Raw genomic sequence first — 16,255 nt, 5'->3', positions numbered from 1 at the left:
AGCTTACAGCTTTGCCTTGCTGGGATGTCAAAAATCACACCTAACAATGCAGTGTTAAAATAACGAGATTTTTAAAAATAAAGTATCTTGCCATTTTAGAAAACCAGAATTCATTTTAAGAACACTTTTGGTAAGACTAACTGGGAAAAGTGAACATTAGTGGAGATTTTGGTAGCAAATGTACTTTTTAAGATACCAAAATGAAGTGCTCAAGTGCGACAAAGTCACCTTTCTCAGGCAGAGCAGCTTAGCTACTATCTGAGGGAGGTGGTGAGGACTGCTTGGGAGCAGGAGGCAGGCACTCTAAAAGGAGACTAACCTAAAGGTGTTTCCACCTTGTATCTGCAAGAGTTGCTTAGGTGGTTACGTTGCAGTTTCTCCATTCTTAGCAACAGTCCTCAACGCTGAACTGTTAAAGGTAGAATTCTGGGTGTGTCTGAGAAGCAACTTCTAGGAACAGTGACTGGTTGGGCTGTTTTCACACCCAAAACAGCGATGGGGTGAGAAGCACAGGCAAGATGCAGAGGACCAGAGTTCTATCCCAGCTCTCCCCGCAGTCGTCCGCATGATCCTGGCTCATTTCTCAGTCGACTTCCTTATTGATGGAAGAGAAGCAGGATTACCTATTCCATCAAATAACCCCTCAAATTACCAACTGGGTCAAGAATAAAAGGGAAGGTACTCGCATTTGCTGAGTACCTGCTGTATGCCAGATGGACACAGCAAGTGTTCTCCAAAATCTGCTGGCATGTAATCCTTATTATAACCGAGACTAACAGATGAGGGGTCAAGAAATGTGGCAGGGGGATGGGGGGCTGTGATGGCACAGGACCATCTCCTGTCTAGCTCTGTGGGGCACCCGCCCCTCCCGGGGAATCTGGTAGAGCACGAGGCAAAGCAGATGTGCTCCCCTGCCTCTGCCCTTGTGGTCAGGACATAACAGAATCCAAACACACTCCAGGTGCCCTAGGGATGCCGCCACCAGGCCCTGGAGGCCACCTCTGCTTGGAGAAGCATATGTAGCTCCCACACATCTGCAGACAACTGCACCTGGAATGTGTACCATCCCCCCAACCCCAACGCAGAAATGCTGCTTTAAAAGCAATATAGATAGGTGGTTGCAAGTCAGGGCCGGGGATGCTTGTGGATTCTGTAGCTCAATAGTCTTTGCCTACATGGAGGAAAGAACACCCCAACTTCAAATGCACACCTCAGATCAGTATTTTGCAGTTCGTAGGTTCAGTGCTAATAATCTTGGGTTCACTATGGGCATCATTTTTTATGGGAGAAAACAAAACAAATATTTTTTATGAATTCCTTTTAAAAATTAAATGAAAACAGTTTTCCCTAAAACTATGTTGTAAGGATACAGCAGTGATACTGAGCAAAACAAAATTTTTCAGGTTTTTAAGCTTATACTAAGGCTGGCTAATCTCTGCTTCAAAATGATTTGATCTTATTTACAGATGAGGAACATCTCACTGAGTACCTGGGCATCAAAGCACTTAAGTGCTCTCACCACAAAAACAAAACAAACAAACAAAAAAACCCACAAACCTATGTGAGGTGATGGGTAAGTATGTTCATTAACTGACCGTGGTAACTATTTCACAATGTATTTGTATAACAAATCAACAAGTTGTACATTTTAAAGATACGGTTTTGTCAACCGTATCTGGATAAAGCCGGGGGAGAACAGATATCTGAAAGTTACTTTTGGTTTTGCAGTTTTAAATGTATGGCCAAGGAGACCTTTCTGCTTCCTTATACAAGAGCTGAAATGTGTCTTTCTTCCAGGAGCCCCATCTCTCAGGAGTGGCAACAAAACAACTCAGGATGGTCAAGCACCTTGCCCCAGAGTCTGTCTGGAGGAATGCGGGGGCAGAGCCTCCTCAAACAGGGTCTGAGATGCCCTGCTAACCCTGGTTCAGTGCAATACTCTCATCAGAAAGGTGTCATGCCACCTTCTTCCTAGCTTGAATTAATAAAATTCGATGCCCTGTGACAACTTTGATGTTTACTGTGCTCTTATTTAGAGTTACGGCTACCCGAGGCTTTTCAATTTTGCCCTAGGATTTGGATCTTAAGAGAAAAAAAAATCACACTGAGATAAATATATCACATTATCTAGCACTATTCAGGAATGATGACTGAGATCTTGCTACTCCATGGAACATCGCGGCCACTGGCAGCCCTGCACCTGTCATCAGCCCAGTCTGGCCCCAGCTTTCCTGGCTCCACCTACACCCCAGAGTCCTCGTGTAGGGACACCAGGTACTATAGACTTCTCTGTTTGTACTGCTTGGGCCCCAAATACTTGCAGGCTAAGAAAAAAAAAGCTGAAAAGCTCTGCATAATTTGGAGTTCTATTTCACAGGGAGATACTTAAAGGTAAATGACAGCATTTGCAGCGTGTGCTCCTTTCACTCCCTGGTTGAGAGGAAACAGATGTTAACTTAGGGGAAACTGATGTTAACTTCGGGGGAAGATCTTTAATGGTCTTGGCCAACAGCAGAGCTAGCAGGAAAGATACTCTCATACTGCTTGGGTAACTGGTCCTCTGACAACATGTAGTCAGTCTGGCGGATCCCTAACTGCCACCACGTCCTCGTCTCCCTCCGTCACGCAGACCAGCTGAGACTGAGCCATCGCTGTGGATCGAGTGCTAGTCTGGTTCACGGTCACAGGGTTTCATTATACCAGCATGCAAAGCAGAAGAACTAGGTTTCTACTACTTCTATTATCCCTAAAAAGAATGTTGCGGGGGAAAAAGGAAAAAGCTTTAGACTCTGGGCAAATGGACACTTATCTTCAAGGACACTCTAGCCCTGAAAGGGTGCAGTTTCCATGGTGCGTGTTCTCACACTGTGCACTTAAAACCTCTGTGGCTCATCATCTGGAAGCTACGAGAAGCCTGTATGACTGACTAATCTGCATGCAACTATGGTGTCAGCTGTCACATCCTAGCAAATTAGTTGTCAGAAAATTCCTTAGTTTAAAAAAAAAAAAAAACTATCTAAAAATTGTACAAAGGACTTCTCAATCTACTTTGCACTACATCAAAGTCACTAACTTACAGAAAGATCTAATATTATCCCAAGTGGCCGCGGCAACAGGAATCCAGAAGGAGTGCACAGGGCTAGGTGACTTCCCCGGAAGGCTACTGAGCAGAGATGGGCTTCATCCATGGGCAGCAAGGGTGGACGGTGTCCTGCCCGGCCGGTGGCTAAACTCCGTTCCAGGCTTGCAGCTGGCAGCACCACAGCCTGCCTGCCGCCCAGAGGCTCTTGGGACGCTAGGAGGGGGCAGTGCTCAGCACCCTGGCAGGGCTGGGTGGAAGTTAAAAAACATTCACGGTGATCAATGAAATTTATATCTGGGGGACCACTTGTCTTAGTGATACAATCCCTGGATGGAAAACTCTAGGGAAATAGGTTTTTACATTTATCAAAAGGGTACAAAAAGGACGAGACGACACTCATACTGTGTTTTCTAGACCAAAGAGTTCTATTTCCAAAAGCAGAAGGGGAACGGAAACCGTAAAAGTAAATGTGAGCTTATGACACAGGAGAGCCTTTATTTTACACTGAAACATAAAGATGAATGTAACAAGTCGGAGCACAGAAACGTTCTGAACACACACGACAGTTACCAGCGGCGGGACAGATGTGTGGCTGCCGACCAGAGAAGACCACAATTTACCAGGAAGGTGAGGAGGTGTGTGCTTTATGCATCTCCACCACATATGAACATACACGCACAGCTTTTCTAAAAATAGTATGATATATATCACAAATGCAGTGTTAACCGAGATATTTTTATCCTTTGGCTCATTTGAATTTCCTCTTTTTCCAGTGGCTTAATTTTTTAATATTTTTCATAAATGGACTCCTTTCCTGTCACTTAAAAAAAAATAATTTGAGGTTGAAGAGGCTCAAAGTGTTCTGTTTCTATGGACACAGTGATGAACAGACTGACACAATTCCTCCACTCACGGTGCCCCGAGTTTGGCTGGGAAGACAAGCTCTGAGCAAGTAATTCAAGATGATCGGCACCCGAAATGTGGGGTCCTGTGGACAGAACAGAGACCTACCCTGCTCTGAGCCGCTCACACTGACACCGGGCACTCGAGGATGAACGAGTTGTCTACACCAAGCGCAGTCTGGGGCTGGAGGGAGCACAGAGCGTGCCAGGACCTGGAGGCCAGTGCAGCCGTGGCCAGAGGGCCGGGCAGAGAAGCGAGGCGGGCGGGAGCCAAAGGCGGGGCCTGGCCCTCAGCGGAGAGCAGGGGTCGGCGGCGGCGCTGGGTGATCCTGACCGCACCATGGCAATCCCTGCCACCTGCTACGTACACGCCTGACAGAGGAGGACAAGCTGCGAGTCATGGTGGCATTAAAGACAGGGGAGCGTGTCCCCCAAGCGGGGCAGCCCATCACCCGAGCCCCTTTTCACTACCCAAGTGTACGTGCAAAGCTCACACCAAGGGTCTCAGGACACACGCTGGACCAAGATTCCTGAAACGGTTACTTTTTCCAAGACAGGAGACAAGCACACAGTCTTGGAGGTACAAGCCCAGCTGGCCGTGTTGGTTCCCAGCTGTGTGGCCTTGACCCCCACCCACCCCCGACTCAGTGGGCTCACCTGGAAAGCAGGGAGCATGTTTTATAGCGTCCTTACAAGTCAATGAAGTAAAATGTGCAAATACTATACTCACCACAGTACAAGGGATCAATGAAAGCTAACATTTATACAGGGAGTTCAGCTTGCCAAGTTTTAATTTTTTTTTTTTTTTTTAAAGTATAGAAGACTGAATGTCCTCTGAATTCCCTGAAGGACAGGCCAGGAAAATCACTTCACCTCTCTTAACGGAGCCTCTTCTCTGAGCCAGGCTCTGCTCCAGGTGCTGAGGATGGAGCACTGGCCCCCAAGACGGGAACTTTGACCGCCTGTGAGAGTGTAAGGAGGGGCTGGGGGAGGGCAGAAAAAGGGGTAAGACCAGGAGGAGGAAGGGGGAGCACAGGGCATCTAGGACAGAGGTGGAGGGGCACATGGAGGGCACGGCCCAGGGGCGCAGCTTCCCCAGCCGATGGGCAGAGAAGCCAGTGTGTGCAACTCTCGAGGGAGAGGGCCACAGCGCATGCGTGTGACACCTGTGCATTCCAGGAGTAAACACTCAGAGCTCGGGTGGCACCGCTGTGAGGACAGGCCCGAGCTGTGTGCCCAGAGGCGAGCGGCATCCCCTAGAGACGCTGGGGCTCCCAGGGCCAGAGTCAGCTCCTGGGGAGGGAGCAGCTGATCCAGAGCCCCTGTGAATAGGGCCTGCCGCCTGCCTTCTGCTCGGCTTCCTGATTTAACTAAAGTCGGGTCAGAACTCAGAAAGGAGTAAGACGCACTGTCTCTGCCAAGGATGTCTCAAGGGCTAGGGCAGCATTTCTACACCACTGGACACTTCCTTCGCAGAAAATCCTGGGTGTTTCAAGATCACTCCCACGTAGTTTACACAGAATGCCTCATCCAATCCCATATTGCCTGGGCTGGGTACTCGATCTTTGCTTTCCCGTTTTCACCCAGAAAGCAAGCTGTGGCTTCCTTCGGAGGGACGGCTAAACCTGCTCATCAAGAGAGAGATGCATGTGGGCCACAAGTTCTCCTTGACTTCTGAATGCAAAAATCTGCGGCCTATGGTATGAGACTTCAACGACCCCACTCTGAAACAGGAAGCTGCAAGGGTGGATCATCAGAGCAAGGGTCGGCCAACTCAGGCCTCTGAGCCAACCAAACCCTCCATCTGTTGCTGTAGATCAGATTTTATTAGCACTTGGCCGTGCTCATTCACCTGCCTGTTGTCTCTGGCTGAGTCTACCCTGAAATGCAGAGCTGAATGCTTGCCAGAGCCTAAAACATTTACTGTCCCTTCGCAGGATAAGTTTGCCAAAGAATCAAGAGATTCTTCTCTTGAAATTAGCCTTAATATAAAACTCAACATAATCTATAAGACTCTATTCTGAAAACTTTTAGTGAGCAAAGTGGAAATTTAAGAGATGACTTCTGTGTTATTTTTCTTGAGACTACAGATGGCATCTTAATTCACAGAAGATATAAACCCTTTTATGTCCTATGCTTTTAACTGTGTCCAAAATGAAACAAAAACACCTGCATGCTCAACTGGCTCCGATCCAGGCCCAGAAAAATGACTCCAATTCTCCTACTGGTTTTTGCTTTATTTTGTGTTGCTTTTTGATGGCTGAGATGATTCTATTTGTCCTGTGACTTGGGGCATTTAGAACTGAATTTAAATTCTATGATTACTTTGTATCACTTAACATCCATTCTAAATATCTTTATCTCGTTAAAGATACTGGTCTCTAAGCCAATATCTTTCAACTGAATTTTTTTTTTTTTTTTTTGTAAAACACATACTTAACTATTTCTTTCCTATCAACACTACTCTCAGCCACTTTTCCATCCAGAAGTACTGATTTCTGGGCTCAGCTCCACTTCTGTTCTCTTCCTACAGTATTCTCTCATAGCCCACTTTCATTCTGGCAATCAAATAAAGTAGTTGAAACTTGTGTATTTACTGTAACTCTTCCTTTAGCAGTTAATGTCTTCACTGAACATTCTAGTTGGTTTCCGTGTTTATTGCCAGTTTTCCCAAATACAACATTTCTATTCAAGAGTTAGGCCTCTGACTATTCTTGGCAACTGATAATAGCTTACTGAAGCAGTTTTTTTCCGGAAAGGTCTTTAAGTGTCACATATTCTGAGGATTTACGGAGTTGAGATCTTTTCCTATCTTTGTCACTGTATTTGAAGGAAAACAATGCATGAATATAAATGTCAACTGTAATCATATTTCTTGACCAACTAGAGCTCTGATCAATCTGTCCACCACCAATTTTTCAGGCAAGTCAAATCTGTATGATAAATAAAAGATGGGACCAAACAGCTGAACCCTGAAAGGGGGCAATCCCATACTCTTGGCTGTGTCCAACTCTGCCTAGGACAGCTCTGCCCAGCAACCCAAGTCCAGACTGTCCTCCAGCTGAGTCTTCTCCCCTTTCCTGGGGTTCCCTAAGAAGTATATTTTCTTTCTATAGTTGCCATCTACATGGGTTTCCTTGTTGCCTTACCTAGAAAAACAAAAAGTAGGGTAGCACCTGGTTCCTGGCTGCAGACCAAGCACTCAGCTCTGCGAGCAGTTCTCAGATGCTCAGGAAGCTGTAATTCAGTTGCGCCTATTTCAGGTCCTTGATGGTGGTACTCCTTGAGCATCAAAGCTTCCAGACTGCCTTAGAACTACGTCCCCCAGTTGTCCTGGTCTGTCTTTTGGAACACAAGCCTTGGGTTGGCCGCCTCTTGCAGAGTCCTCTTGTCCACGAGGGTGTGTGTGGAGGGTTGCAGGGGGTTTCCCAGCCACACAGACTAATAGATCCTACACGAGCCCCCCACCTCCTCCACCCTGGCTGGGTGCCCCTTGCAGTTCACAAAGCTGTTTCTCACACATGGAATTTTTTTTAATTTCACCTCCTTGAAACTGTCATGGAAATACAGTCCGATTCTTTTTAATAAGGATGGAAGGATTCAAGGGTTGAGGCAACTTTCCGAAAACTCACCAACCAGGGAGTGAGAGGCTCCAGCAATCAGGTCCTGTTGGGTCCTGCTGTCTTTCCACTCCCTGCCTGTCCTAGCAACAGCAAATTCAGAGACAAACATCTACTTTCTTTTCCCTCTTAGTACAGCAAGGCATGAAATCCTTCTTGTGAATCTTATCTTTTATATATCCCACTCTCTCCAAATATAAACTGCAAATATGCTGTTTGGGATAGCCCTGGCCATGGAGACAATCAGAGTCAACCCCAAGTGACAGCAACACCTAGCCACCCATGAAGGAGGCGCAAAACAGCCAGCATGCTTGCCGCTGCCCTGTAACATTCTCCAGAAGAAACCAAGCCATGGTTACTTTCTGGGGCAGGCAGATGAGAGTATGTGCTCTAACTTTGGAATTGAAGGGGGCTATTTCCCTGCCCAAATTTGATGCAGACAAATTCTGAATTCTTAAAACACTTTCCTGAGCATTTCAGCTTCACCATCTATGATCTCTTGCTGCACCACAAACCAAGGTGGCTACGAGGACAGCATCACATGACCTCACTGGAGCTGCAGGAGGAGAGGACCTCTCTTTACCTGCTCTGGAGGCCAGTACCCTTCCCTTGTGACCCTCTGACAACTACACTGACTTCTGCATGGTCAAGGATGGCCCTCAGTCACTTATGGAGAATGGTGTGGGCGTAGGAGAGAAGGTCGAAGTTCTAGGACTTGTCTGAAATCCACATCCCCTTTGGGCTTAAAAAGTCCTAGACTGTCAGTTCCAGTATTTGCCTGAAAATAGTACTTGGAATCTGGTTTCCAAAAAACCGTAGCTTTGGGAAGAAAAAAATCATAAAAATATGAAATATAAATTACTTATTAATGTCCTGACCACCTTTCTTAGGCATGGATATTGCCAAGTGCTAGTTCTCTTGAGTGAGCACAGATATGACCTGCAGGCCCCTTTACTCTTAGCTGTAGTTAAATTCTTTTTGCTAGATTTAAGCAGTGTTTTGTTTTGTTTTTTTAAGATTTATGTATTTATTTGAGAGAGAGAGAGGCAGACAGAGAAAGAGTCCCAAGCAGACTTCATGCTGAGAGCAGAGTCCCACACAGGGCTTGATCTCACGACCCTGAGATCATGACCTGAGCCAAAACCAAGAGTCAGATGGCTTAACTAACTGAGCCACCCAGGCGCCCCATTTAGGCAGTGTTACAATCAAGTTTGTTACATTACTCTGGATTGCATCTTATTGACAGGGTCTCAAATTAATTATCTCAAATGGAACAATTTCTGCCTCACACACATTTATCTGAGACTTTACCACCAATCTCTAAAATCCAGCACCGACTAAATAGAAATGAGGTAATAAAATTTAAACTAGAACGACAATTATTTCTGATAAGGTCAGGCAATTTGATTAATCTTCTAGAAAATCCAAGTCAATAAATCCATAGTAGCCAAAGCCATGTTTCCCCAGGAACGTGGAGCACAGCTGACAGCCTAGGACGGCATACACAGACAGGCAGGAAAGCAAAACAGGCAGGAAAGATATCAGAGACAACATGACCACAACAGAATGTAAATTTTTAAAAAAAATTTTAGAGCCTCAGACACAGCTGATTTTAAATCTCACCTGAGATTAATGGTTTGATAATCGTCTTTCCATCGTGGGAACTCTATCTACAAGACCACCATGTTCAAGCCTTCACCAGGCAACTGAGAAGAGAGCGCAGATGCCCTGCCCCATCCTGGGGCCTGGAACAGCAGGCTGATGCCACCCAGGCCAGTCTTCTCATCTGATCATCCTTTATGTCGTGGCTGAATGAACCATGAAGGTCCTGGATTCTAGAACATTCCAAAGCCAACTCTCCAAGCACCTTGAGAGATAGAAAGGTGGCAGGACTCAAGTGACACCACACTTAAGGAGCCCCAGGCCCGTGCAATGCGAAGCCAGAACTGTCTGAGCAATTGCACATCTAGGAGCTTCCTCATCTGACGTCTGTTTTCTGAAAACACAAGAGAACTTAGGTGGCAGCAAAGAGTCAGAGAGTGTGAAGGAAGAAGGTGAGTCACAGAGGAGGAGGGATGCCTGGAGGCTGAACAAACAAAAGAAGGGATAGGGAGGCGTGACAACAAACAAGAATGGAAAGGAGAAAAGACAGAACCGGGGTGTCTTCAAAACCCTGCCTTCAGTTTCCTCCTGTCTCCCTTATTAGTGAAAATAGATTTTGTTGTTGCCTGGTCCTTCTTGTTATTATCCAGAACAGCAGAAGACTGATCCATTGATGAAACTAATAATCCAACCTTTCCCCCAGGGGAGTTAGAGGCCAGTCCTGGAAGGGGCGCAGTGTTCCCCGCGGGGTCTCCAAACCCCTGCTCCCTTGGCGCCTGGCCCCCACCCCAGGGGCACTAAGTCAGCTGGAAACTACAGAGGAAATGGCATAATGACTCACAACAACTTCTCAGAACTTTTCAACAAGTGAAAGCAGCTACCATGTGGGACTAGGACATTATTAAAAGGTGAGAATCTACAGGCATGAAGAGAACGCACTGAAGCTCAGATACATCTGTACTCATGCAGCACAAGCGAAGTCCTCACAGGACTCCAATCTCTCACACACAAGATCGTTAACGAAGGCATGGGCATCTCTCAGGCCTCTTGCCAGTGGCTAACATCTGGGAGTGCCTTTGTGGGGGAGGGCCCAATGAATGAACAGAGCTGACCCTACACCAACCCCCATTCTTGGTAAATATTGAAAGTAAGACAGATAAGATTCATGGTGCCCCAAGAGAGGCCAGTCAAAATTAGATCATAACTGTAGCTGGTATTGGAAAGGAGTGAGCAGCAGAGCCCTCAGTAGCTTGTTGACATGACAGGGGCCAGGGTAAAGTTCCCGCAGTGGTCCCAGGGAAACCAGGGGATCACCTGCTCCCTACTCATCCCCTGAACTGGGCATACAACCACCGCTCTGGTCCCACAGACAGCTGTTGACATTACTAAAGGGACCTCTACAAAATGTTGGTTTGAGGTCAAGACCTGAATTTATGCCCTGCCTCCTCAGAAATCACATTTTCTTTCCACTAATTACAGAAAATAAAACTGAAAATGCTAGAACACCAGTGCATAATGCTATACTTGGTGTCCAAAAATGTAGGGATCTCTAACCACCACCATCAATATTCTCCTTGGTCTCAACCTAACGGTTTTTGCCATCTGGGGTGGGGGTCTTAATATGTAATGTCCTTCAATGTCTCTAAGGACTTTAAAATAATAAGGCCTTAATATTGCCAAGCCTACCCCACCAATCAGACCTAAAGATAAAGACAAAGTTCAAAATGTCACTTGGCTAAAGAAACATAGGATTAGGGGTGCCTGGATGGCTCCACTAGTTAAGCATTTGACTCGATCTCAGCTCAGGTCTTGATCTCAGGGTCAAAAAAACAAGGGGTGGTGGAAAGGGAGGTGGGCGGGGGGTAGGGGTGACTGGGTGATAGGCACTGAGTGGGGCACTTGATGGGATGAGCACTGGGTGTTATGCTGTATGTTGGCAAATTGAACTCTAATAAAAAATTAAAAAAATAAAATTAAAAAATTTAAAAAAACTTTTTAAAAAGGAAAGGAAAGGAAAAGAAACACAGTGCTTTTCATTCTGTAAGTACCTGATAATGAAGTCTGTAATGTTACTAATAGTCAACACAAAAGCTAGACTATACAGGTGTCTACTCAATGTGAGAATTATGAACCTAGAGCTCACAGATCCCTAAGGAGGAAATCTGTGGATAAATGTCGTAAGATGAGCAAACCCCCCAGAATTGCAGGAATACCTCTCACGTACATGAGCAATTTCCTGAGGGCCCATCGCTTCCATCAGATGCTCAATGGTCTGCTCCAAGTAATTGTTCTCAACCAGGTAAGAGAATGAAAGACTAGAGAAGACACAGGAATAAAGCACCTACCCATCCTCACCTTCACTGCTCATTTACCTTAAAGCTCATAAATCTTACAGGTTTTAACTTCAATCACTGTGTGAAGGTAAATAAATAACCAGGGTTAATTCTAATTGGATTCTTCTAGAATCTATTTTTAAGCAACTCTCTGTATTCATGAGGAGAAAAGGCTCCGTCAGGTAAAAGACTGCTTCAGATCAGGTGCTGGGGCAGAGGCCAGGACAAGTGTCAGAGCAGCACCCAGTCAGCCCTCCACAACTGGCAGACCTACCCCTCGGTGCGCAGATGTAGAAGTCTGACGGCTCCTCAAGGACAAAGGATTTCAGCGTAAGACTGGGCCAAACCCCCCACTTGTTCTTCCCCACTGACCCCACATCTAGGAGGCTTCCCCCAAGAATATGCACAAGCCTGCAGGCAGTGTTTACTGAAGGCAGGGTCTGGCCTGAGACTCCCCGCTCAGACTCCCCGCCTTCTTCTCCTCCAAAAGGGGAGATTATTCTGTCCCCAATCCAGGAAGCCTAGAAAGAAAAAAAATATGGAGAAACAGAGGGCTGAACACCATGGAGGACGGGGGTGAAGATGAAAGAATGAACCTCTCCTCCACGACCACATCCAAAAGCCTACGGCCCACCCTGCGACCAACACAGACCACGGGCAACTCGCCGCCCGCCACCCCCCCCCGCCCCCCCGCCGGGACGTGCCCGGGCAGGCCAGGCCACAGGACGGTCCCCAGGAGTGCAGCTGGCTGCTCCGAGAGCGTGGGCCCTGCTCGCCCCCCTCCTCCAGTCTCCCCCCAGGGCGGTGGGAGCAAAGGCACGGCCCCTGCCGTTTCCCAGGACAGGACGAGGAGCAGAAATGAAGGTGGCAAGCAAGTCTCCGTGCCCGGAGCGGCCGCCGTGGCGCACCCCTGCTCCGCGGGGTGAGGCCTCAGTGGCCGGGTCGGGCGTCTCGCGCCTTGCTGTGGGCCTGCCGGTGTGGGGACGGGTGGGGACGGGTGGGGACGGGGGCAATCACAGCCCTCGGCTGCCTCCACCGCCCGCCCGCCGCCTCGCGCCCCGGTGCCAGCGGGGCCTCCGACCGCGTCCTGCTCCTTCCTCCCTCCTGTGGGACCCCCAGGAGGGCCCCAGTGACACCTCCTTCTTGTTCCCGGAAAACCAGCAGGAAAGGCGGAGTGTGGAGGAGAATGAGGAAGGGCCAGGGGAGGCAGGAAGCAAAGGGCCACGGAGGGGTGGGGGCGGCTAAACATGGGGAGGGAGGACGAGGCTGGAAGGGAAACCAGCCACGCTATCAAGGGAAGGGGAAGACGGGCCCGAGTGGCCCCGAGTCAGTGCCGCGGTGCCCGGTGCCCAGGTGGCTTCCCGAGTCGGGTGCTGTTGTGCTCGGTGCACAGGTGAGAGGACAGGAGAGCAAGAGAACCGTGGCCGGCTCCGGGCCAAGCCCCAGGGCCTGGCGAATACCCTAGAGTCGGGCCTCCAGGCCAGGCTCCCCAGCTCCACTCACTGTGCGGCCTGAACAAGCCTACTCTACGCCGACATAGGGCAGGCAAGCACGGCCCCCGCCGCCCCCATACCCCAGGCAAGTCTCGCCGACAAGCAGCCCCAGCATCTGAGCTTCCAGAGCCTCCCTGGCAAAGGCCGAGACAGCGGAGCGCTCATCAGGCACCACCAAGTTACTGGCAGTTTCTGTCTCTCTGGCTCTGGCAGCGGCAGCAGCCCACTCCCCATTTTCCAGTTTGCTCGGGCCCAGGGACAGCACGAGCCGCGCTAGGACCCAGCCCCACAGCCACGTTGGTAGGCTGGCAGCTGGGAGGGCAAGTGGAGAGAAGACACCAGCAAGAGGTCTTCCCACTGCCTTCTTGTCAACTCCACTGGTTGTCCTCTTCCCTGGGACAAGCTCTCCCTGCCCAAACTGCTTGCCATGTAGCTACTGGCTCTCAACGCCAACCCACTGCCTCCACTCCCTGCCGGCCCTCCCCAGACCCTGCACCGAGATTTGGCAATTTTTTTCTTTTCTCCTCCTTTTTCTTTCTCTCTCCCTGCCCCCACCTTGCCTCTCCGTCTCCCTCTCATCTGACTCTACAGGTGACATCTCTAACCCTGCTGAACAGAGTACGCAAGTGATCCTTGGCAACAAAGAGGATAGGGCTCCTGTATGCTTCACGGCGCAGCAACGACGTCCCTTCCTGACACACCCAGCGAAGAGCTGACATCTTCTTGACAAATCAGCCCTAGAGATCAGGATAGACCAGGTGCAGAGCACGAACACCTGGCGCTAGGAAAACAGTAATTAAAAAGAAAGAATTCCAGCTCTAAAGAGATCAAACAGACTTTTAGACTCCCATGAAAACTAAGCATAGTTGCTTCCAACAAATCCACAAACTTGCCACCTCGTGCCTGCCACATGGACGTCCAGCGTTAGAAACGCAGAACGGTGCATGTGAGAGCTGGGCCGAAAACTCAGCTCGCCTTGACCCTTTACAGCCTGTAGCCTCGGCGCCTCTCTATGTCCTGCAGAGACGCTTCTCTTCCAAAAGGCGCGAGCCTGCAAGACCTCCTGCCGGATGAGGGCTCAGGCTTCAGTAAGCAACTCGATACTCACAGCCCACTCCTGCTAAAGAGAAAGGCACACTGGACAGATACTCTCCTGTTCAATCATTTGAAGCAGCCCTTTAGGAAAGGGCGTCCATCCACAGCACTCTATAAGAAAAACCAGCTCAAAGGTGGGTGGGCTTTGTCTTCAGGCAGGTGACAAAGAGCTAAGAGGACCCAACTGCCAGGACCTTCGTTTCCAATTCTTTTTTGTCCCCCGGGACAGCTCAACAGGATTTGACCCCCTGATACCAACTTCAGGACGACTAGGTGGGCAGCGAAGAGAGGTATGTGGGGTGTTAGATGCGCAGAACAAGAAAGCATTCAGAACGCTCTGTGTGCATGAGACACATCAGGAAGGAGGACCTCTGAACCTCCCAACCCCTCACGAGTGTGTGTGTGTGTGTGTGTCTGTGTGTGTGTGTGTGTGTCATCCTGCACAATCCTCTCCACAACGCGGGACTCACGGCACTGTTATTTTTACTCACCAGTGAGGACAGAGGCTTAGAACGGTCGGGTACCTTGCCCCAGGTCAGGCACTGGCAAAGCCTGGTGAGTCAGGATACAGATCCAGGTCTCCAACCATCAGGCCGAGAGTTCTTCCCATTATACCTCTGCCCGGCCGGATTTATGCACTGTGAAAGAGGACTATCTCACCCTGGAGAACGCCAGACTTCAAGTCATTTGCAGGGACAATGGGTCTGCTTGGAGGATGCTACCTCTCCAGTCAGATGGTGGGGATTATGTCAGACGACATGCGCTCAGAAATAGGTATGTTTAGCCCTTTCCAAAGACATCATGATCATGTTAATCTACTGAATAGCATCCATGTCAAAAGACCACGATTTATAAAGAAATTGTATCTTAATTTCACTTTTTGACCAAAACATCTCATGACCAGACGGATCTTGAAATAATTCAGGAGACTCAAAGATAAGTAAGAAAGATGTACAACATGAGAATGCTGGAAAACCAAGAATATATCCAGTAATCTTTTCCTTTGGCTTCTCAGATATGCAAGCTCTTAAAAGGAATTCATGTAAAAAACCCAAAAGGTTAAGATAAGTGGGTGAGCAGGCATTAAATACTAAATGCAAGTTATGTTCATGCTGTGTTCTAAAACTAACCATTAGCGCATGTCCCTTTTTTCCACCTTGCACAAATGAAAGGGCAAATAGATCTTAAGCATTATTAAATTGCAAAGAGCACAACACACAGTCGTCACGCTGTGTATCTCCAGACTCCCAATGCTCTCTGTTCTAGCAACACAACGCCTACAAACTGTAAAAATAATCACTGCCAAAGCTACACTAGGTGATTATATAAAATTCTTCTAAAAAGCTGAAAAAAATATTTAATCAGGAAAAACTAAAGTAAAAATTCTGCTTACCTCACAGAAAATGGTTTCAGTTTTGTGGATTTTCTTTTACAGCATTAAGTCCAATACTAGCATGTGCTATGCTCCAAAGAAATTTCACAAAGCATAAAATTATTTACCATCTTCCAATTACTCCTCTTCCAAGCGGATTTTTACAGAGTAAGTATTTGGAATTTCCGGGCTTTCTGATACATTTCAAAAGGACAAAAGTACTTCAGAGATCCATTGAAAAATCCTTGCAATGTGGGAACGAGAAAGGAAAAGTGCCACAGAGAAACTAGAATCCAAAAGAAATTCTCGCATCCTTAGCTGTAAAGAGCATTTAACGATTACAGTCAGGATCCCTTCTGGAAAGAAAGGCATATCTTCTCATCTGCATAACAATCTAAAGACATTTCAGAGTAAAATCAACTTTCAAGACAGAGAAAAGGAAACCATGCAAGCATGCCTACATTTGGATCAACATCCACACCCCTGAGATCAAAGCCCTCACTTACTTACATGCTGTACAGAGAAAGGAAAAGTTCAAAGAAACCTGCTCCCTCGGGGAGAAAGGATTACATCTACAGTCGGCTGTTGGGAAATGAGTAAGATGCACGTTCTCACTCTCATCTCCAGGCAATGAAAAAAATCCCAAACTGTTGTTCCAAGTCACATTGGCAAGGACGTCCTAGCGCCACCAAGCTCTTCCTCCGAGGCAGCGCCGGTGGTTGGGCAAGCTCACCCCCTTCCTCTAGATTTCCAGCC

At 47.9% G+C, this 16,255-nt stretch overlaps 1 protein-coding gene across 13 annotated transcripts in view; it reads right to left on the bottom strand.

Annotated features, from left to right (window-relative positions):
- The window catches only part of TIAM2 (TIAM Rac1 associated GEF 2), a 131,394-nt gene that overhangs the window by 18,368 nt on the left and 96,771 nt on the right, over nucleotides 1-16,255 (bottom strand). Inside the window, exons 1-3 of one of the 13 annotated variants that reach the window (XM_077897874.1) lie at nucleotides 16,010-16,161; nucleotides 15,521-15,817; nucleotides 14,619-14,765 (exon numbers count right to left, since the gene is read on the bottom strand). The exons of 6 other annotated variants lie outside the window; for them this stretch is intronic. The gene's annotated coding sequence lies outside the window, so the exon portion shown is untranslated. Of the gene's footprint in view, nucleotides 1-319; nucleotides 341-9,227; nucleotides 9,472-14,618; nucleotides 14,766-15,520; nucleotides 15,818-16,005; nucleotides 16,167-16,255 lie in introns of those variants that run through there. 6 more of the 13 variants (XM_077897902.1, XM_077897913.1, XM_077897921.1 and 3 more) reach the window with 6 other exon arrangements.

Source organism: Canis aureus, chromosome 1 (genome assembly GCF_053574225.1).
Source record: "Canis aureus isolate CA01 chromosome 1, VMU_Caureus_v.1.0, whole genome shotgun sequence".
Taxonomy (NCBI): domain Eukaryota; kingdom Metazoa; phylum Chordata; class Mammalia; order Carnivora; family Canidae; genus Canis; species Canis aureus.
This window is presented reverse-complemented; position numbering and strand designations above follow the sequence as displayed.